Below are 21,352 nucleotides of genomic sequence, written 5' to 3' on the forward strand. Positions count from 1 at the left end.
AGGTCACTGGGGGGCGGGAGGGGCGGTGAGGACCGAATCTGGGGGAAGAAGGGTTGAAGTTGGAATGTAATAGGTTGAAGTGGACGACATTAGAGGCAGGGCATTATTTGAAGACGAGGGGAGCTACCGTACGCCCATGCTGATGAGGAGTAGAGGTGGGATGAAGCAAAAAGCCAGCAGAGTTGAGAAGTAGGATAATAACTGCGGTATTTCTTAAGCACTTACTGTTTGCCAGGCACTGGGGTAGATACAAAATAATCAGGTCGGACAAAGTCCCTGTCCCGCAGAGGGCTCGGAGTCTAGGAGGGAGGGAGAACAGGTATTCGATCCCCATTTTACAGTCGAAGAGACTAAGGTACGGAGAAGTCGAGTGACTTGCCCGAGGTCACACAGCGTACAAGTGGCAAGAGCGGAGATCGGAACCCAGGTCCTCCCGACTCCCAGGTCCGGGCTCTTTCCACTGGGCCCCACCAGTTTCAAGGAAGTGGGTGGCCGCTGTGCGTCGGGGGTTGAGGGGGCGGAAGGATCATCATCAACGTGGAGGCTGAAGCCCCCAAGTATCAGAGTCGGAGAAGGGGGCGAAAGAGACCTCAGAGCCCAGAGATGCGGAGGCGGAGGATAACAGTGACTAACGGTAGCCGCGATAGGTGTCAGAGAGAGATGATGTGGGATTTACCGCCTCGCCATCGCTGTGCGACTTCGGCCCGGTCCCTGAACCTCTCCGATCCCCTTTCAGGGCGTGTCCAATGGCCAGAGAGGAAACCTCTCCACTCCACCGCTTCCTTCTCCCCCCGCCCCCCTTTTCCCTTTTCTCCACCTCCTCGTTCCCGGAGAGGGGAACCTCTCCTCCAGCCGCCTCATCCCCCCTCCCTCCCCCCTGACCCACACGGGCGAAAGGGAAAATTGCCCTTGCGGGGATTAGCCCCGGCCACCCCCCCAGGTGGGATTCGACTCCTCGCCTCCCCCCGAGGTCAGCGGCCGACCCCGCAGCGGCCCTCCGGGTCACTAACAGTTATGGATAACGAGTCGATTTGCATTTTCCCCGCCCCTCCCCGGCCCCCTTCGCCGATTGCCCCGTTCCCCCAGCTCCGCCCCCCCCATCGCCCAGCGAGCAACCTAACTTAACCGTTCCCCGTCCCGCCCCATCTCCCCCTCCCCACTCCGTCTTCCCCTTTCCCCCACTCCCCGCCTAACGAGGGGGCCCCCCGGACCCTCCCTTCTCGATTGGCCTCGAGGAGCTGTCACTCCTCCCTTCCCCTCTTCGCTCCGTCCTCGCCCCCCGCCGTTGGGGCGGTTCGGCTGCGCGGTGGTGTGGCCGAGGTGGGTGTCTGAGCCGGCGGCGGCGGCGGCGGGGTTGGCTGCGCGGCGAGCGGTCGAGGTGGGTGTCGGCGACGGCGGCCGTTCCCCTTTCCCTACTCCGCCTCCGGCCCGGGCCCTCTCGGGCGGGACACCCCCGAGGAGGGGGAGGAGAAGAGGGGAAGATAAGGAAGCCCCCCCCCCCCCCCCCCGATGTACAGTCCCGGGCCCGGCGCCGTGAGGAGGGGGAGAGGAGGGGGGCGGGGTCCGGGCCGGCGGGGCAGGGAGAGTCAGGGATCGGGGTGGGAGAGAGGGTGAGTCTGAAAGGGGGAGTGGGGGGGAGGTCAGGATTCTAGGGGGGCAGGAGTCATGCGGACCCGGAGGGTTAGGGTGGGAGAAGGAATGGTGGGGGAGGGAGACGGTGAGCCAGGGTGGAGAGGGAGATCCGAGGATTGAGGGGGAACTGGGGAAGAGTGCAGGAAATGCCCGTTTTTTATTTTTTTGCGGGGGGGGGGGGGTGGAAGCAGGGGTCCGGTGAGCCGGGGTGGAGAGAAGGCCAGAAACTGGCGAAGGGGCGTGCGGGGAGGGAACGGGGATTGAGAGGAGTCGGGATCTGGGATGATAGGAAAAGGCAGCTGGAAGGAGTGAGGTCGGGGTCGGTGGGAGAGTCTGAGATGGAGAGGGAGGAGGGACAGCTCCGAGTGGGGTAGTAGCGTGGGGTGGGGGGCAAAGGGTCTGTGGGGAAGGGGGAGATCCAGAAGGGCCGACAAGGGATCTACGGGTTTTCTAGGGGGTAGTGGTACTTGGGAGTCAGATTGCTGGGGCGGTCGTTTAAGGGGCCGAGTGGGGTGAGGACGGGGCGGGGTGCGTTGGGAATTGTTCTGGGGTGGGGTCAGCCAGGTGGCCTCGAGTGTCCTGGGGTGGGGGTGATATCTGGGGGAAACTGGGGGTGGGTCATCTGGGATCCCCTGGAGATTTGGGGTGACAGACTCCCAGGAGGGGGGGGGGTTATACTTGGCAGGAAGTCCTTAGATTTAGGCAGGCGATGGATAGTGGGGAGGGTGTACCGGGAATGATGGTTTTTGAGGGCTGTGGGTGGCATGCCTCCCCCATAGGGTGGGGAGGTGTGGGTGGTGCGTGTGGGTGGGAGGGCAGGGAGGATTGACAGGGGTGACAGCTGTTGCCGAGAGGAGAGGAGTAGGAATATTAAACTCAGATGGTACCGTGAGGATTGGGGGACGTGGGGCAGATAAGGCTTATCCAGCCGCTGCTTAGAGGGTTTCCTTCTTGAAGTTGCTTTCCATCTCCTGCTCGTTGGTGGGTGGAATTAGAGGTGTTCCATTAGGTGCCGGGGGGAATCGGGGAGGGTGTTCCAGCAACTTGGAAGACCGCGACCGGGGCCAGATGTTGTGCTTTTTGATTTGGCGATACTCAGAAAAATAGCTTCGTTTATTTGTGCCCTGTAGCGGGGATAAAAGATGATGGATCTTTTCATCTTAAATTCAGATCCTTTTCTTGAGGAAGCTTTCCCTTTTTGAGGGGCAGGACCATTCTCTGCCTGGGGAATTTGCCAGTTTGGAAATTTTGTAAATCTGTGTGCGTGTGCGTGTACGTGTGTGTGTGTGTGTACGTACCTACTTTTATATTAGTATGACAGCCACGGTGATTTATCGATCCAGGAAATGTGGTATTACTAACGCAGGATTGACTAACTAGGTCTTTAACTGAAGTGGAAGTTGAGCAGAAGTTTGAGGTACAAAGGTACTGTAGTTCTTGGGTTTTGTTGAAAGGGTTTATTTTCAAAACACCCTTGGGATGACACTAATGCCGATGAAAGCTTTCGATCATCTGCAACTTTTTTTCATCGTGGTCAAACAAGCCCACCGCATTCCCTTCTGGTAGAAAGTAGGGAACCCAGACCACATGTGAAAAGATTTGATGCATGAATTGTTTTCTCCTGGGTAATTGATTTCCTGTGGGGCTTTCTGGGGAGCAGGTATTTTCTTGTGTAATCTATAGTATTGTGGCAAATTGGAGAATAAGCTGGTTTCCAGGTCAGGGTGCCTTTGCAGGCTCCTATCATTCACATTGGAAACATGTGATGCTGTCTTGGACGAGGTTGCTTTTATTTTCCTTTTACCCAGTGCTTACGAGGCCAACTGTACACAAAGCCATTTAAAAATTCCCACAGCAAGCAAGTGTTTGTTAGCTCCTTTTCAGAAGGCGGGGTTGCAACCTGATTCTTGGGTTAGAAGTAGGGTGGAAGAGACAAACCTGAGCATGTGGGAAGTACTCGCAGGCTGCAGGGTCACAGCTGGGAATTTTCCTGTGGATTTGTGGGTGCTCTGGCACCACTGCAGAGCTGCCAGGGGAGGTGCAGATTTGCTGTGTGTGCTACCAAACTGCAGCTCTTTCCCCATGTCAGCACCCCCCCCCCCCCCCAAACCACCGCCCCACCGCTCATCTGCAAGTCGTCACTGATGGCCACAGTGTGGTGGATGATTGCCCAAGAGGGGTTTTGGGACATTTCAGTTTGCATCTGCGTGTCTTCTGAATTCTCCAGGTGAATGGTTGTTGTGGGAAAAATCTGTCCTAACTATCTCATCGAGGAGGAAAATGGTCATCTTCAAGAATACCAGAAAATTTCCGTGGTGAAAAAGTGGTCACCGTGCACATGATACTTCACACCCTCTACTCTCCCCGGTCGACCCTGATGTTATCCGGAAGGGTCCAGAGCAAGCTTTACCATGAGCATACCTCCCTTCCTTTGAAAGGGGCATCCACCGAAGCATGAACAGACAAAAGGAAACATGTCTTCACCCAGTGGGGGATAAGCAAAGGTAATTTGTTCCTAAAGGCAGCTATTTAGGTAGAAGGGAATCAGCAGGTTCAGCTAGGTTAATGGGTGAGCAGTCCGTGGTCCAAGGTGGATTACTAGAGGGAAAAAATGTTAGAGGATCTGTCCCTTATCAAGAGGATGGGTGATGATGATGATATTTGTTAAGCGCTCACTGCGTGTCAAGCACTGTTCTAAATGCTGGGGTAGATACAAGCTAATCAGGCTGGACACAGTCCCCGTCTCATATGGGGTTCACGATCTTAATCCCCATTTTACAGATCTCATATGGGATTCACGATCTTAATCCCCATTTTACAGATGTGGTAACAGAGAAGTGAAGTGACTTGCCCAAAGCCACACAGCAGACAGTTTGGCGGATCTGGGATTAGAGCTCAGGTCCTTCTGACTCCCAGGCCCGTGCTCTATCCACTAGGCCACGTTCTCCAGCAAAATATCGCCAAGATCCGCCCTTTCCTCTCCACCCAAACGGCTACCTTACTGCTACAGGCTCTCATTATATACCGGCTAGACTACTGTGTCAGTCTTCTCTCTGACCTCCCTTCCTCCTCTCTCGCTCCGCTCCAGTCTATTCTTCACTCCGCTGCCCGGCTCATCTTCCCGCAGAAACGATCTGGGCATGTCACTCCTCTTCTTAAACAACTCCAGTGGTTGCCTATCAACCTCCACTCCAAACAAAAACTCCTCACTCTAGGCTTCAAGGCTCTACATCACCTCGCCCCTTCCTACCTCTCCTCCCTTCTCTCTTTCTACCGCCCACCCCGCACGCTCCGCTCCTCTGCCGCCCACCTCCTCACCGTCCCTCGGTCTCGCCCGTCCCGCCGTCGACCCCCGGGCCACATCCTCCCACGGTCCAGGAACACCCTCCCTCCTCGCCTCCGCCAAACTGATTCTCTTTCCCTCTTCAAAACCCTACTTAAAACTCACCTCCTCCAAGAGGCCTTCCCAGACTGAGCTCCTCTTCTCCCTCTACTCCCTCTACCACCCCCCCTTCACCTCTCCGCAGCTAAACCCTCTTTTCCCCCTCTCCCTCTGCTCCTCCCCCTCTCCCTTCCCATCCCCTCAGCACTGTACTCGTCCACTCAACTGTATATATTTCCATTACCCTATTTATTTTGTTAATGGATTGTACATTGCCTTGATTCTATTTAGTTGCCATTGTTTTTACGAGATGTTCTTCCCCTCGTCTCTATTTATTGCCATTGTTCTCGTCTGTCCGTCTCCCCCGATTAGACCGTAAGCCCGTCAAACGGCAGGGACTGTCTCTATCTGTTGCCGACTTGTTCATTCCAAGCGCTTAGTACAGTGCTCTGCACATAGTAAGCGCTCAATAAATACTATTGAAAAAAAAAAAAAGGCAGCCACATAATGGTTCCACCAAGCGCCCCGATGGTGATGTTGGAAATAGAAGCCTGGTCTGGTTTGTGTACTGGGTCTCCATCCGGATGGCATTGCTAATGGTTGTAGGAGAGAAGGCGACAGAGAAAAATACAATTGGGATATTAGAAAGCTCAAGAGAGGCTGAGTGGGTTGCCCCACAGATGAGTGGGTTGCTAGGGATGCAGAGGAGCGAGAGGTGTTAGATGGTTCGTCTCTAACCATAAGAACAGGTATCTAGGAGGGGCCACCGTCACGGCGTTCCTCCAAGCGTCCTGAGGCCCCCGTTGGAGACCGAATCCTAGGCTGAAAAGACCCTATGTCTAACCTAGGATGGCATGAGTCGTGGACTGATTTCTGATTCTTCAGCCAAAGTCCCAAATTGTCTTTGTTCTTTGGAAATCTAACCCTCTTGGATGTAAAGCCATGGCTAGTCACCTCAATGTGCCTGTGGCCTTTCTAGAGGCCGTTGAAGCAGTTCTGTCTTGGGGAAGACTATCCACCAGTGGTGAAGGGAGGCTGTTGATTCAGGGGAGGCCAAGGCTCCGGTCCTGATTTCCAGTCACCTAAAGGATGTCTTGCATTTGGTCATGTGTAAGACTTCCTAGTTCACCATTTTTGGGGGCTTCCATTTGCCATTTCCTGAGCTGCCCATGATAACTGGTGGATTGTTGGAGTTCATTGCTTTGTCTGAAGCTGCTCCAGGATCATCTGTATCAGTATCCCTTAGATTGATCAACAATCGCTTAGTACGTTGCTTTGCACACGGTAAGCGCTCAATAAATACGAGTGAATGAATGAATGAATACCGATGTTGCTGAGGTTGACGGAGTGCTATCTGGGTTCAGAAGGCTATTCTGGGTGATTGGGGAACATACAGTCCTCTAGGCTGAAAGCTGGCTGTGGGCAGAGAATTCATTAATTCATTGGCGTATTTATTAAGTGCTTACTGGGTATGCAGCACTGTACTAAGCGCTTGGGAAAGTACAGTACAATAAACAGACGCATTCCCTGTCCACAACAAGCTTGCAGTCTAGAAGAGGGGAGACAGATATCAATACAGATAAATAGATTGCAGATATGTATATAAGTGCTGTGAGGCTGGGTGGGGGGAAGAACAGAGGGAGCAAGTCAGGGTGCTGCAGAAAGGAGTGGGAGAAGAGCAAAGGGGGGTGCTTAATCAGGGAAGACCTCTTGGAGGAGATGTGCCGTCAGTGTTATATTGCAGTCTTCCACGTGCTAATGGTTCAGTGCTCTGCACACAGTAAGTGCTCAGTAAATACCACTGATAGACACAGAAGTGTGAGGTGTGGTCCTTGCCCTCGGGGGGCCAGCAATCTAATGGGGAAGGTCAGCAGAAATAAATGGCCAGAGACACAATAATTAATAGATTATGAACATGAAAGATAACCGAATAGATCAGTAACAGGCAAGCAAATACATAGGAGTGCTGAGGTGACTGAGGAGATGGCATGACCAGGAAGATGGGGGGGATTCAAGTAGCATGGTCTACTGTAAAGCGCTTGGTCTAAGGTGTTGGAAGGCAAGGCAAGGCTAGTTCTAGCTCTGCCACCGACCTGCTGTGGGACACCATTTAAAATCTCTGGGCCTCAGTGTCCTCCTCTGTAAAATGGGTCAATAATACTTGCTGCTTGCCACCTCACAGGGATTTTGCGAGGGTAAAAATGAGGGTTTTTTGGTGAAAGTGCTTTGGGATAATACCCTGAATTTGTATAGCAGTTATAGTCTTATCGTTGTTAATAATCAGAGAAGGCTTCCTGAAGGAGGTAGCATTTTATTTAGGAGGCTCTGAAAGAGGGGAGGTACATGGTTGGTGAAGCTGTGGGTCTGTCGGGCAGGGGAAAGGCATGAGCAGCTGGCTGGAGGCAGGAGAACCGAGTGCAAGGGAGAGTGAGGAGGTTTGCTGGGGCGGAGTGGAACAGGAAGATGACCGTGAGGAGATGGAAAAGCATCCACTTCAAGTTTTCAACCTTTTTTCAAAAAAGAAAGCTCTGCAAGAGTGAAAAATCAAGTCAACACTCTCCCCGCTCCCTGCTCCCCGCCCACCCCCCCCCCCCCCCCCATCTCTCATCCACCTCATCATTCGCAGACACAGATCTTCAGGGTTGGAAGAAGTAGGCTTTCAATAAAGCGTTCCTTGCACATGTCTTGGAAAGGACAGACACTTATCCATTCTTAATTCATTCACTCATTCATTCAGTCATATTTATTGAGCCCTTACTGTGTGCAGAGCACTCTACTAAGCATTTGGGAGAGTACAACAAGCAGACACTTTCCCTGCCCACAGTGAGCTCACAGTCTAGAGGGCGAGACAGATATTAATATACATAAATAAATAAATATGTACAAAATTATGTAGACTGTGAGCTCATTGTGGGCAGGGATTGTCACTCTTTATTGTTGTATTGTACCTTCCCAAGTGCTTATTACAGTGCTCTGCACACAGTAAATGCTTAATAAATATGATTGAATGAAATAAATACATAAATTACACTAATTACTCTAATATATTTTAGTTGAGCAGCTGCCCCACTTGATGCTCCTGCCCCTGGCATGTGTTTCTTTGCTATCTTCTTCATGTCTAGTCCATTCCGTACTGGGCTGAGGCGGGGGGATGTCTGTTGCAGATTGACTGCTAACCTGCTTACCTTCTTTCCACCACAGTTTTGCCACTCGTTAGTTCTTTTGACTTTTGTTGCCAGGGTGATAATGCTGTACTCTCTCCCTTCTTCTGAAACGGCCTCAATTTGTGGACAAAATGTCCAGTGGAAGGAGGGACGTGAAGGCAAACTGAAAGGCAAGCCGGTGCTCTTGTTGAAAGAGGGTGGGGGTGGGGAGGTTAGTTAAGGTCGTCAGGGGAGGGGTTGAGCGGGGAAGTATGAGTCCTGCTTTTACCTGCTTTCTTCTCTGTTGATTTCTCCCCTTTGCCATTTCTGCTTCTCCCAAGACTGGCGTGTCCTACTAATGTCTATCCAAGAGAAGCAGCGTGGCTCAGGGGAAGGAGCACGGGCTTGGGAGTCAGAGGTCTTGGGCTCTAATCCTGGCTCCGCCACTTATCAGCTGCATGACTTCGGGCAAGTCACTACACTTCTCTGTGCCTCAGTTACCTCATCTGGGAAATGGGGATTAAGACTGTGAACCCCACTTTGGGCAACCTGATTTCCTTGTATCTACCCCAGCGCTTAGAACAGTGCTTGGGAGATAGTAAGTGCTTAACAAAAACCATCATTATTGTTATTATTGTCCAAAGTGCAGTTCTTAGAGCCAGGCTACACGGGGCCTAAACTGGGGTGGGGAGTGGGAGGGGGGGGAATGTGTGCTCAGCCTGGATCCAGGAAGGGCTGGGGACCTGAGCACTGATGTCCTCCCTCCCACAAAGTCATTCATTCAGTCATATTTATCGAGCGCTTACTGTGTGCAGAGCACTGTACTAAGCGCTTGGAATGTACAGTTCGGCAGCAGATAGAGACAGTCTCTGCCCACAACGGGCTCACAGTCAGAGAGCCTGAGGAAAGTCTTTATCACTAGAACGGTAAGCTGGTTGAGGACAGGGATTGTGTCAACCAACTCCCTACTGTCATATTCTCCCAGTACTTAGTCCAGAGTTCTGCACACAGTTGAGACCACTGATCGATCCAGCATAAATCGGTAGTGTCTTGTCTATTTCTAGTAACGCCTATCATCTCCCCCTCTAGACTGTAAGCTCCTTGTGGGCAGGAAATGTGCCTGCTAACTCTGTACTATCTCAGGTGTTTAGTACAGTACTCTGCACGTAGTAAGCACTAAGTAAATACCATTTTTATGGTATTAAGCGCTTACTTCGGGTCAAACACCGTTCTAAGCGCTGGGATAGATTCAAGTTGATTACGTTGGACACAAGGGGCCCACAGTCTACATAAGAGGGAGAACAGAGACATAGAGAAATTAAGTAACTTGCCCGAGGTGACACAGGAAGCTATTGGCAGAGGCAGAATTAGAACCCAGGTCCTCTGGCTCCCAGGCCGATGCTCTTTCCACTAGGCTTGCTGCCTCCCCATTGATGATGATAATGATGATTTTTTTTTTCCCTGTCTTCAGGCAAAGGGAAAGTGTGGGGTTTGCACTAAGGAGGGGAGAGGCTGAAAGAGAGACCAGTGTCTTTATGTGGTGTGGTTCATCCCCTGGCACCCTAGGTCCCTTGGGAACCGGGACCTATTTCGGTCCCAGTTTGTTTGGAACCAGAGCAGGCCGGGGAATGTCTGTTTTATTATTATATTGTCCTCTCCCAAGCGCTTAGTACAGTACTCTGCACACCGTAAACCCTCAATGAATATGATTGACTGACTGAAGAAGAAAATGATTCCCAAATGGAGACCCTCTAGACTGTGAGCTCATTGTGGGCAGGGAATGTGTCTGATATTATATTGTACTCTCCCGTGTGCTTAATACGGTGCTTTGCACACAGTAAGCGCTCAATAAATGTGATTATTTCAGGGGGTTGGCCTCCTGTGATCCATTGGTAAGCTGGACCGGAGGAAACAAAAGACAAGAAACCTGTCCAACAAAGACCACATCTAGCAGAGTGACTTGGACCTGCTCCTTCACGCAGCTGGCTGGGAAGATTCATGGGCCTGTTCATTGAGGGGTGGGGGGCGGGCAGGACCCACCCCAGTTTTTCTTTCTGAACTCCTTCCCCAAGGCCAGGCTGACTTGGAAGAATGCAGGGGTTGATGCAAGATGAATTGGACCGTGGCAGCATTCCCCCGGAGCCGTGTCCGGCTTGGGGAGAGAATGAGTTCATTTTGATTGGAGAATTTCACTGGGGGCGCGGAGGGGGAATATGGTCGGTCGACGAGAAGGAGTCCCTTAAACCAAAACCCTGGGCGAACCAGACCCTTCGCAATTGAATTTAGCAGGTTTGAGGCAAAAACATTAGTTTTTTTCCCTGCTGTCCCTGGCTGTGCAGGGGTTAATAATTTGTTCCTCTATCTAGCGGTCTATATCTCTCTCTATCTCTGGCTATATGGGATGGGTTGGGGGCTGGGAGAGTGTTTTGTTCAGCCTGTGCTTGGCAGGAAAGCGTGTCCCAGGGCAAGAGTTGAATATTTTGACTTTTAAGTTGAAACAAATGCTTCCTCTCCTTAACTCACTGGCTGGAGACCGTTGTTAGCTGGACTCAAAAACATCATTCCCTTTTCAATGAAATGGACAGGCCATTTGTTCTCAATACAGGCTGATCTTTAAATATTTGCGGCAGGGATGGAGAGATGGAATTCCTTGATTGCTTCGATTGCCACTCAACAGGCTGATGAAATCTGCGGGGGGCGGAGAGGGGGAGGTTAAACTCGCTTCCTACGGCCTAAAGCTTGAGGAGTCAACTGAAATGGTTGGGGTGTCGTGAGCGGGCTGGCCCCCTTCAAGTGCCAGGGTTTGCTTTCTGGGTGGAATAAGGCAAAAGGAAAGGCCAACGGACCAGAGAAGGCCAGCGGGGCTAAAAAAAGGTTAGGAAATGTGTGGATCTGGAAGGATCTGATCTTAGCCTCGTGAGAGAAAAATGCATTTTGCTCGACCAACCCAACATAGCTTTCTTTCCCTGGAGATCACTTTAAGAGGCTGGAGAGAGAAGGCTTCGTTGAGTTTTAAATTTTTTTGTATTTTTTCCATGGCCCGGATGCCCCCGAGTATGAGGAAATGTTTCCCCTCCGAATTGGGCCATATGTATTCTGCCGCTCCTGAATGTGTGCTTATGGAGGCCTGAAATGGCTCCAATTGTCTTTTGGACTTTTGTTTTTCCCGACACGCACGTTCATGTGCCTTAGAGGCTGTGCACAAGCAGCTGGAAGGCCGATTCAAAACAAAAAAAAAGAGGAAATTCAGATGAACTGTTAAGAGTTGAGCCACCCGCCGAGCCCAGGCCAGGAAACCCAGCTCGGCGATCTGTCCCTTTCCCTTCCGTCCCCCGCCCCGAAGGCCGAGCAGCCCCTGCTTTGGGTGGCCTGGGTCTCGGATGCCGCCACCTTGGCGGGTTCTGTCGTGTGAGTCTCTGATGGGTTGCTTTTTCTCTCGAAGGGAGATAGATGCTGGGAAGCAGGATTTTCAGTGGGGGTGGCGGTGGTGGGGGGGGGGCCTGGGGGGAGAGGGTTGCTTGCTCGTCCTTTTAAAGTCAAACTCGGGTAGTGACAGCAAATCAGTAACTGAGTCATCAGATCCTTGGGGAGGAAAAATAACAGGATTTCCTCAGTGCTATCTTTGTCAGCGACCTTTTGGTGAGGGCTGGGGAGAACTGAGGAGAACCATGGCAGCCCTCTTCCACCCCTCAGCCCATAGGGAACAATTTGAAGGTGGAAATGGGGTTTCTACTAACGTTCTTCAAAAGCCTTTTGGATTGATCCCACCAGAGAGAGGGCTCAGCCTTTTGTTTGAGACCCGTAGGGTGTTTGTGTGCCTTTGTCCCTTTTTGAGCCCAGCGGGCTTTGGGGCATTTATCATCCGTATCACAGCTTAGTTCTTTCGGGTGAGTGGTTTTTAGTGGCTTGCGCTTGGTAAAAACCTCCCTTTCTCTTTCCTGGCGTCGCGTGCTCGTTGATGGACTCCCACGGGCAGCGGATGTTTTCCCGCAAAAGGGACTGAGTTCCTTTTGGCCCATTCCGTTTCGAGAGTTGGCGGCACTTTGAGGGTGTTGGCACTGGAAGTCATTCATTTAATAGTATTTATTGAGCGCTTATTGTGTGTAGACCACTGTACTAAGTGCTTGGGAGAGTGCAGTGCAGCAATAAACGGACACATCCCCTGCTCACAATGAGTTTACAGTCTAGAGGGGAAGAGACTCAGTCAGGATTCCTCGGAGGGGATCCTGGTTCGTGGGTCAGGGCAGTGCCTTCAGGGACGGTTCTTTCTCTGAGTGGAGAAACACGGTTCTGGGAGTGAGGGGCCTGGCCGAATCTCCATCCTTAGCCACTGGAATCGGATCACTGTGCTCCATATCGTCTTCCCCGCCTAGGGCCAGGGGAACCCCGGAAAGAGCAGCTCTAGAAAGGGGAGCTTTTCAGTTGGACTTGACTACCTGAACAAAGCCCACAGTATGTTTCGCCCTCTCTCCCTCCCTCCCTCTTTCCCTTCCTCCCTTTCTCTCTCTCCTCCCCTCCCCTCCCTCATCTTCCCCCCACCCAGGGCTGGCAGTTCCCAAATGGAGCTGTGGCTCACTAATAGAATCAACCAGATTTCCTTGTCCGTTAATCCAGATTAAGCAGTGGCTTCTTTTCTTTTCTGCTGGTTCCAACGACGTTAGGTCGTTGTCTGGAAGTGGGTGGGTGACGGGGGTGGAAGGGGAGAGGATGGATAGGGCAATTTTTGGGATTGGGGCAGTTTTCCTGCCTGGAGAAACCAGAGCAGCAGTTGAGGAAAGGAATATGTGCTCCCCTCCTTAAAAAGCATCAGAAAAATGCAGGCTGGAGAAAGAGGAAGACTGTTAATAATAATACTAATGATGATATTTGTTAAGCGCTTACTTTGTGCCAACCACTGTTCTAAGCGCCAGGGTAGAGACAAGATCATCAGGTTGTCCCACATGGGGCTCACAGTCTTAATCCCCATTTTACAGATGAGGTAACTGAGGCACAGAGAAGCTAAGTGACTTGCCCAAAGTCACACAGCTGACAAATGGTGGAGCTGGGATCAGAACCCACGACCTCTGACTCCCAAGCCCTGGCTCTTTCCACTAAGCCACGCTGCTGTTAGCTCATTTACCCACTCTTATATTGTACTCTCCCAGGTGCTCAGTACAGTGCTCGGCACACAGTAAGCACTCAGTAAATGCAATTGATTGATTGAACAGGAAAGAGCAGGAGGGAAAGTGGTAGGGATGGAAAGAGGTCAGTGGGATGACATTTAAGGTGAGGAGGTGGATGTTGGACTAAGGTAACCACACGGGGAAAATTTGAGATTGGAAATGAGAGGTGGGTCCATAAAGGGGTTAAATCAGGAAGGTCTTGAGAAGCTGCAGCTCCCACTGAGGCTCTGTTGCTTTAGCTCTCATCTGCTCAAACCCATTCTCCCACATCCCATGCGTGCCGGGTAAGCCGGTAATATGTCGGGATCTACTGAGAAGAGTCCAGTGGGCTTTCTGGTTTTATGCCATCTGCAGAAGAGAAAGACAAATTGGAAGCACTTTGTAGCTCTAGAGTGGATGACCTCCTGTTCAGTGCCGATTGTTCTAGGGGTTTCTGACTACACTGGGGCCCCCGGACTATGTTCCCAGAAAAATATCTGGAGCCTGGAAAATCGGCGAGCACGTATAGGTCTTTGTGGAGGCGGAATCCTTTTGTCATTCTTAACACACACCTGGTGCTGTGACGAGCTGGGGTGAGTTCTAATAGAGAAGGCTGACCCTACTCGCGCATGTAGGACAAGGAACAATCAATCATATTGAGCCTTTACTATGGGCAGAGCACTACTAAGCGCATGGGAGAGGACAATACAACAGAATTAGCAGATATTATCCCTGCCCATAATGAGCTTACAGACTAGAGGGAGAGATAGACATTAATATGAATAAATAATTTAGAATATAGAATTTAAAGATACACAAGTACTGTGGGGTTAGGGGGGTGGGACGATTTATCAACTGTCCAGAGGTCACAGAACAACTTGGTCAGGAGAAGAGGGGGGCAGAACTAATATCTGGTGTTATAGTGCCTCTTTTTTCATGAGAAGCAGCATGGTCTAGTGGATAGAGCACGGGCTTGGGAGTCAGAAAGTCGTGGGTTCTAATCCCGGCTCCGCCACTTGTCTGCTGTGTGACCTTGAGTGAGTCACTTCACTTCTCTGTGCCTCGGTTCCCTCACCTGTAAAATGGGGATTAAGACTGTGAGCCCTAAGTGGAACAGGGATTGTGTCCAACCCGATTATCTTGTATCTAACCCAGTGCATAGAACAGTGCTTGGAACATAGTAAGCACTTAACGAATACCATTATTATTATTATTTTAAGCAAGTTTCCCTCCACATGGAGCCATGAGCAGTTGGTTCCAGGGCCTGTTGGGTTCCGGCAGCAGCTGACATTGCCTGATTGAGCAGGTCCGTGGCTTGAGTGGAGAGGGACTGGCTCTGAGGTGATTGCCCTAATTTGCCCCACCCTAGCAAGCAGTCAGTAAGTTGTCGAGTCAGTTGTATTTATTGAGCGCTTACTGTGTGCAGAGCACTGTAGGGATGACCCAACAGAGACCGCAGACAGCGGGGGGCAGGGGGGAGGGGTGAAAGGTGGAGGGCCATACCCCTCCCTGAAACCATATTCCCGCCCTACTGGGAGGGGAGACTCCCTTTTTGGCCGAGCGGAAGGTGAGACACGTCACAGAGAAATAATAAGTAAGCTCCTTGTGAGCAGGGAATGTGTCTGTCAACTCTCTTGTATTGTGCTCTCCCAAAGTGCTTAGTACAGTGCTCTGCACACAGTAAGCGCTCAATCAATACCGTCGATTGATTGAGTTTTAGTAGCATCCTGTGGGTGACATGGGCAACATCCAGGTCGTTGGCCTCTACAGAGACACAACATCCTCTGCCTCTTGACTGGTTTTCTTTGTCGGAGGTCTTCTGACTCTTAGGGCCTGTTGGACTAGTGGGGAGAAGAAGTTGATGGATGGTTTTTTGGGGTTTTTTTTCTCCCTCTGTTGCTATCCTGGTACCTCATTCCCAGCCTGGGAGGCTAGTCCCAGTTTGGCTTTTAGCTCGTTTGGATGCCAGGTGCCATTTCTTTTGCCTTCTACCACCTTTCAGTATGTCTTGGATCCGAAGAGCCATCCTTGAAACCCAGTCTCCCTGACTGAGAAGGTCAATCTAAAAAGAATTCAGTTCGGACTTTGGAGAGGAAACAGTGGGATTCAGTGTTTTCTAGCTGTGAACTGGAGTAGCTCGGTAAATACCGGGAATTTTTGTGTTTGAGTAACCTCCCTCTAGAGATTCAAGTCTCCACACTCTCTTGAGCAGTTTGTGATTAGTCTTGCCGCCTCCCCCATTTTCATCCATAGAACTGGGCTCTTACAGGTGGGATCCCCCTCTCCTCTTCCCCCTCCACCCCCTCCTGCTATTTATAAAACCAAAGCCTGGCTCTCTCTGGCTTCTTTTGACAAAGTTTTCCGGTAGGGCTTCTAGCAAGAGTTTAGCTAGGCGTGCAAACTTATTCCTTACTTGTCTAGGGGAGAGGAGCCTGGAAAGAGAGGAGAGATTTTTTTGCATATGTCTTCCAATGTACTTTGTTACATTCCTTGGAAGAAATGCAAAGCCGTTGACTTTGGGAGAATGGACCGTTGGCAGGGTTGCAAGACGAGTCCGGCGAGTCTTAATTGTTCTGGAAATCTAAGTCTCTCCCCTTAATTTACAATTAGCAATCGCCAGACTTTTCTCCATCCAGGTGCAAAAGGCAGATGTATAGAGCCGTTCACCTGATCTGGAGGGCATTTGCTTAGATACCCTTGAGATCTCTAAGGGATAGTAGATATTTGAAAACCAAACCCGTCTCATATATATATTTTTATGTGTGTATGTGTGCGTTTTGCATGCTCCATTTCCAAGCATCTTGGAAATTGCTTTTTGTGTGCTGTTGTGTGAAGCCTAGCCTGGGCAACCTCGGTTCGCTAGGAGAGCCGCAGAACCCCCCCCCCCCCCCCCCCCCGCCCCCCAGCATCCGAGGGGAGAGGCTCAGCCAGAAAACAAGACCTCCAAAGGTTGTTCTTTTAGAGAGCTTACTTTTGTCACTGCAGAAGGTCTGTTGCAAATACATAATGAGCTTTAAGAGACCTGCGGCTCTCCTCTTGACGTACGCGGGCTGTTTCTATTAATGCCAACTAATGGATTTACGTGTTCACTGATTGTCTGCCCCCCCCCCCCCACTCCCTCCCCTTACTCTCCCCTCCCCACTCCCTGTCGGTTGGATAGGAAGATTATGGGAAAGAGGCACACAGAGCTTTTGTGTCCATGGGGTAGTGGGAAGGGCGGTGGGTTAGCATCTCACCGTCTACCTTCATTTAAATAGACATTTCCTCCTGGGTTTCTTGCAGGTGAGTCGACTGCTGCAGTTTGGCTTAATTCTACGTCTTGGTGAATTTTCAGTGAGTTGGCTTTCTCTCTATTTACTTGTTTACTGTGACGGTTAGACTTTATTGGTTTTGATTATTGACTGGTGGAATCTTCTTTTCCCTCAATTTCTCCTCTGGGGGAATAGATCTTTTCCTTCTGTCGTTTCTCTCTTCTGCATTACTTTGTATTGGACTTTGAGCCTGGGTTCCCCACCCATCCTTTTGGCTACTCTTCCCTCCAAAGAATGTTTCCCCCTGAACTTTCTCACTAACCCAGGGTCTGTGCATTTTCCCCCTGAAGGCCTCTTCCACCTTTTACCTCAAGGTAAAAGGTACCTCAAGGTACCGTTTCCAAAGCGGCTCTAAAAGGCGACTTGAGTAAATCCCCCACATTATCCGGAGGGATTCTTCTTAGGCGGGCACGGACACTGTAAGTTGATTTGCTCCTATTCTTTATTTGTGTGTGTGCGTGTGTGTTTGTGTGCGTGTGCACATATGTGCATGTGCGTGCGCATGTGGTACATGTGTGTACCTAATGAAATAGAGGAATGATTCTGTTTTCCAGGTTTCTGGCATTTCGGTGGTGCTCTCTCTCCCTCCCTCCCTTCTTCTCCCCCCTTTCCCCACCTTCCCCTCCATCCCCGCTTCCAGTGGTCTGTTGAAATGGAATCAATCTGTCAATCAATGATATTTATTGAGCGCTTACTGTGTGCAGAGCACTGTACTCAGCGCCTGGGAGAGTACAGTACAACAGGGTAGACATGTTCCCTGCCCCCTGCCCTCAAGGAGCTCACAGTCTAGAGGTAATATGGAAGGCTGTAAATTTGCCCTTCTTGAGGGTTGTCCCTCAAGAAGCAGGATGGTCTGGTGGAAAGACCACGGGCCTGAGAGTAGGACGACCTGGGTTCTAATCCCAGCTCTGCCTCCTGCCTGCTCTGTGACCTTGGGCAAGTCACTTGATTTTTCTGTGCCTCAGTTTCCTCATCTGTAAAATGGGGATGAAATACCCGTTCTCCCCCCCATCAGTCAGTGAGCCCCATGTGGGATGGGGACTGGGTGACCTGATTATCCCCTCTCCACCCCAGCACTTAGTACAGTGTGTGGCACAGACTAAGCGCTTAACCCTCAATTATTATTTTGCCATAAGATTCTCAATTTCACCAGCTGGGTTTCTGTTTCCGCCTTCCCATTGCCTTGCTTTCACATGTCTGCATTTGCCTTACCTTAATTTTTTTGAGGCGAAGGGGTGGCACGCCCTTTGAGCACCATAGACATCTGATCTTCATGCCCTGGGCTATGGCTACGTGAGATTTTCCTAAGGGGCTGTGTCCCTGGTTTTCCCAGTGGGCTTCGGAAGTGAATGTCCAAGAGTAGTTTGCCAATTGGGGACAAGTGGAGCAGGCCCCCCGTATCGTCCTCTCACATCCCCAGAGCTATGCCAGCATTCCCCTGTCCTTTTTCTTACCCCCCGTTGCTGACTGCTATCTGCCCTGCCACCAATCAGTGGTATTTATTGAGCAGTTACTGTGTGCAGAGCACTGTACTAAGCGCTTGGGAGAGTCCAGTACAACAAAGTTGGTAGACACGTTGCCTGCCCACAGTGAGCTTACAGGGCCCCCCTTCTGCTTCCCTGGCTTCGTGTCTTCATTCCAGAGGGCAGATCTGTGGCCCCTGCTTTTGGGGTTTCCCTCCAGGGTTAGTGGCGTTCACTCAGGATGAATTCTGAAAGTCGACACGCCTAATGTCGCATTTGGGTGGCCGGCCCCTGACCAACACGAGGGAGGGAGTCGTGTCTGGGAGAGATCTGAAAATCTGGCCTTCTGCCCTGGCGGGTCTGAGGGAACGTGGAGGATGGTCTTCCTGTCTGGTCTGCAGTCACAGCATTGATTCTGTCAAGAGCAAAACAGATCAAAATGTCGGCAGCTGGAAATGCAGTGGGAGAGGATGCTTAATTTTCTCCCTTCCTTTCCTCCTTTCCCTTGCTTTAATGCAAACTGGTCCACTGTACCTGGGCAAACCAGCAATCAAGGGTGGGTTGGAGCTGAACTCAAGGCTCTGTGAAGTGTACCCTTTTTTATGGTATTTGTTAAGGGCTTTCAGGCATTGTACTAACGGGGCTGAGGTAGATACAAGCTACCCCATTCAACCAGTCAGTCAATCAGTGGTATTTATTGAGTGCTTACTCCGGCCAGAGCACTGGACTGTGCACTTGGGAAAGGCCAATACAATAGAGTCGGTAGACACAATCCCTGCCCACAAGGAGAAGGCGACAAACTTCCGTGGCATCCTGAATCTGTCCACAGATCAGAGATGCTCTGCCAACTCCAGTTTGGCACGGCAGAACGTAAGGAATTGGCCAAAGCTGGTATTCAGCCCACAGGGCCATCCTGAACGCCGGGGATTAGGCTGCCTGAGTCTGTCAGGGGTGGGGCCTGGAACCAGGGAGAGGGGCCATGAGGGCAGCAGCAGCAGCTTCATTTGGTAAATTGAACTTTTGTTCAAAGATGGCAGCCTGTCCTCGTAGCATTGAAAGAGGTGCGTTACCATGAACACCATGGCTTAGTGCAGAAGGCTTTTTCTCTGTCCTGGATGAGAACAGGCTCTGTTTGAAATGACAATCTCTGCCCACACGCCTCGAGGCATTGAAAAGCAGATGAACTGGTGTGCTACACCGAACATCGCTCTTTCCTGACAGTGTTGGGGCCCACCTCCTTAGGATGGGGAGCAGAGGCACTGATTGAGAGTCTTATCGCACCCAAATCTTGTAGGTCACCAGCAATTGAGAGGGGCTCTAGGAGGATCCAGGTGTTCTCACCCCAGAGAGCTCTCTCAAGTGATAGATGCAGAAAATGCAGCAGGTTACGGCGAGGACTGAAATTGCCCAGCCGAGGGCAAGGATGTCATCGGGAGGGGGGAAGGAAACCAAATAAAAAGGCATATTCTAATAATAATAATGGTGGTATTTGTTAAGTGCTTACTATTGGCTGAGCACTGAGCACTGGGGTAGAGACAAGATGATCAGGTCCCACGGGGGGCTCACAGTCTAGGAGGGAGAACGGGCATTGACTCCCCATTTTGCAGATGAGGGAACTAAGGCACAGAGAAGTGAAATGACTTGCCAAGATCACCCAGCAGGACAGGTGTGTGGTGGACCCGGGATTAGAACCCAGGTCCGTGCTCTTTCCACTAGGCCACGCCACTTCCCACCGTATGAGACCCTAGTCTGACAGTACCTGGAATATCTGTGCAGTTCTGGTTGCCATGTTTTAGGAAGGTCCTAGCAGAGCTAAAGAAGGGCAACCAGTCAGAGGGACTGGAGCAGCTTTTGAGTGAAGATTAATTGAAGATTAACTTTGTATTTATTGAGCACTTATTGTGTGCAGAGCACTATACTAAGTGCTTGGGAGAGTACAATATAACGATAAACAGATTCCCTGCCCATAACGCGAGGATGATGGACTGAAAAGGCCAGGTATCCAGCGTGACTCAGTGGAAAGAGCACGGGCTTGGGAGTCAGAGGTCATGGGTTCGAATCCTGGCTCTGCCACTTGTCAGCTGTGTGACTGTGGGAAAGTCACTTAGCTTCTCTGTGCCTCAGTTACCTCATCTGTAAAATGGGGATTAAGACTGTGAGCCTCACGTGGGACAACCTGATTACCCTGTATCTACCCCAGCGCTTAGAACAGCGCTCTGCACAGAGTAAGCGCTTAACAAATACCAACGTTATTAGTCTGGCAAGATGGAGGCAGAGAGGGGACAGGACTGCTGTTCACAATGAAAGGGGCGGCAGACAGGGTGGACATGGAGTTGGTAGTTTCACCAGATTCCACTGCACCAGGTTGAGGGGCCCCCGTTGAGCCTGAGTTGTGGAAAGCTTCCATGGCTTTCGGGACCTTTCGACAGAGCAGAGACACTCTGCCAACTTCAGGTTGGCACGTTGCAAGTTTTGGACTCACCCAAAGCCAGTGTATAGCCCCCAGGCACTTTCGTATGCTAGGCGTTAGAGTGCTTGGGTTCTTCAGGGGCTCTAAACAGGTTCAAAACAAACTGAAGGAAACACTTCTTCCCCCAGCAAGAGGAAGGAGCATAAGGAATTTGTGCCCACAGGGAACAGAATCTCAGAAAATCTCAGCAGGTTCCAGAGGGGTTTGGATAGATCCATGGATCCAGCCGTGGGCCGTGCTGGGCCACCAAAGGGCAAGTTGGGATGTTGGGTCGTCTGTCCCTAAGCATGGAACTGGGTAGCCAGAAGGGCACCCATCACGTAGTTCCTGCAAACGTTCTGGATCCACTATGGAGCCAGATAGACTCTTGGTCTGACCCGGTAATGATGTCGCCGACGGTCTTTTGTGAGTGAAAGCCCCGAAAAGCCCAGAACTTTAAAAAATCGGTCCAGAAATCCCATTTCAAGCCGGGGAAGGTAATTTCCCACCACTTTCTGGTTGCCATACGGAGGTGGCGGAGCAGGAGGGAACACATGAAACTGCCTAGCAGCACGACTGCCTTTTTTTCCATCCCTCTCGCAAGAGCAAAATCTCCCCCCCCCACCCCCCCGCTACCAATTTACATATCCTGTACTTAGCATCTTGCTTTTCTAGGTTATATATAACCGTCTAATAATTAGATACCGTCATACGAGCTCTCTGTTCTCTCAATCACATTTTAAAGCGTGTTCTAGGTTGGGTAACGAGTCACCTGGAGTCTTTCCTTTATTTTCGCTCCCCTTCTTTGTCCCTTGAATTTTCTCCTATCTT

The 21,352-nt window shown here is 50.9% G+C and overlaps 1 protein-coding gene across 6 annotated transcripts in view; it reads left to right on the forward strand.

Moving 5' to 3' along the window:
* Nucleotides 1-1,171: 1,171 nt before the first annotated feature.
* Nucleotides 1,172-21,352, forward strand: part of GNG7 (G protein subunit gamma 7) — a 199,032-nt gene continuing 178,851 nt past the window's right edge. For 2 of the 6 annotated variants that reach the window (XM_029050970.2, XM_029050975.2), the window contains exons 1-2: nt 1,172-1,320; nt 16,581-16,631. The gene's annotated coding sequence lies outside the window, so the exon portion shown is untranslated. Of the gene's footprint in view, nt 1,379-16,500; nt 16,632-21,352 lie in introns of those variants that run through there. The other 4 variants (XM_029050971.2, XM_029050972.2, XM_029050973.2 and 1 more) reach the window with 4 other exon arrangements.

This window comes from Ornithorhynchus anatinus, chromosome X1, assembly GCF_004115215.2.
Source record: "Ornithorhynchus anatinus isolate Pmale09 chromosome X1, mOrnAna1.pri.v4, whole genome shotgun sequence".
NCBI lineage: Eukaryota > Metazoa > Chordata > Mammalia > Monotremata > Ornithorhynchidae > Ornithorhynchus > Ornithorhynchus anatinus.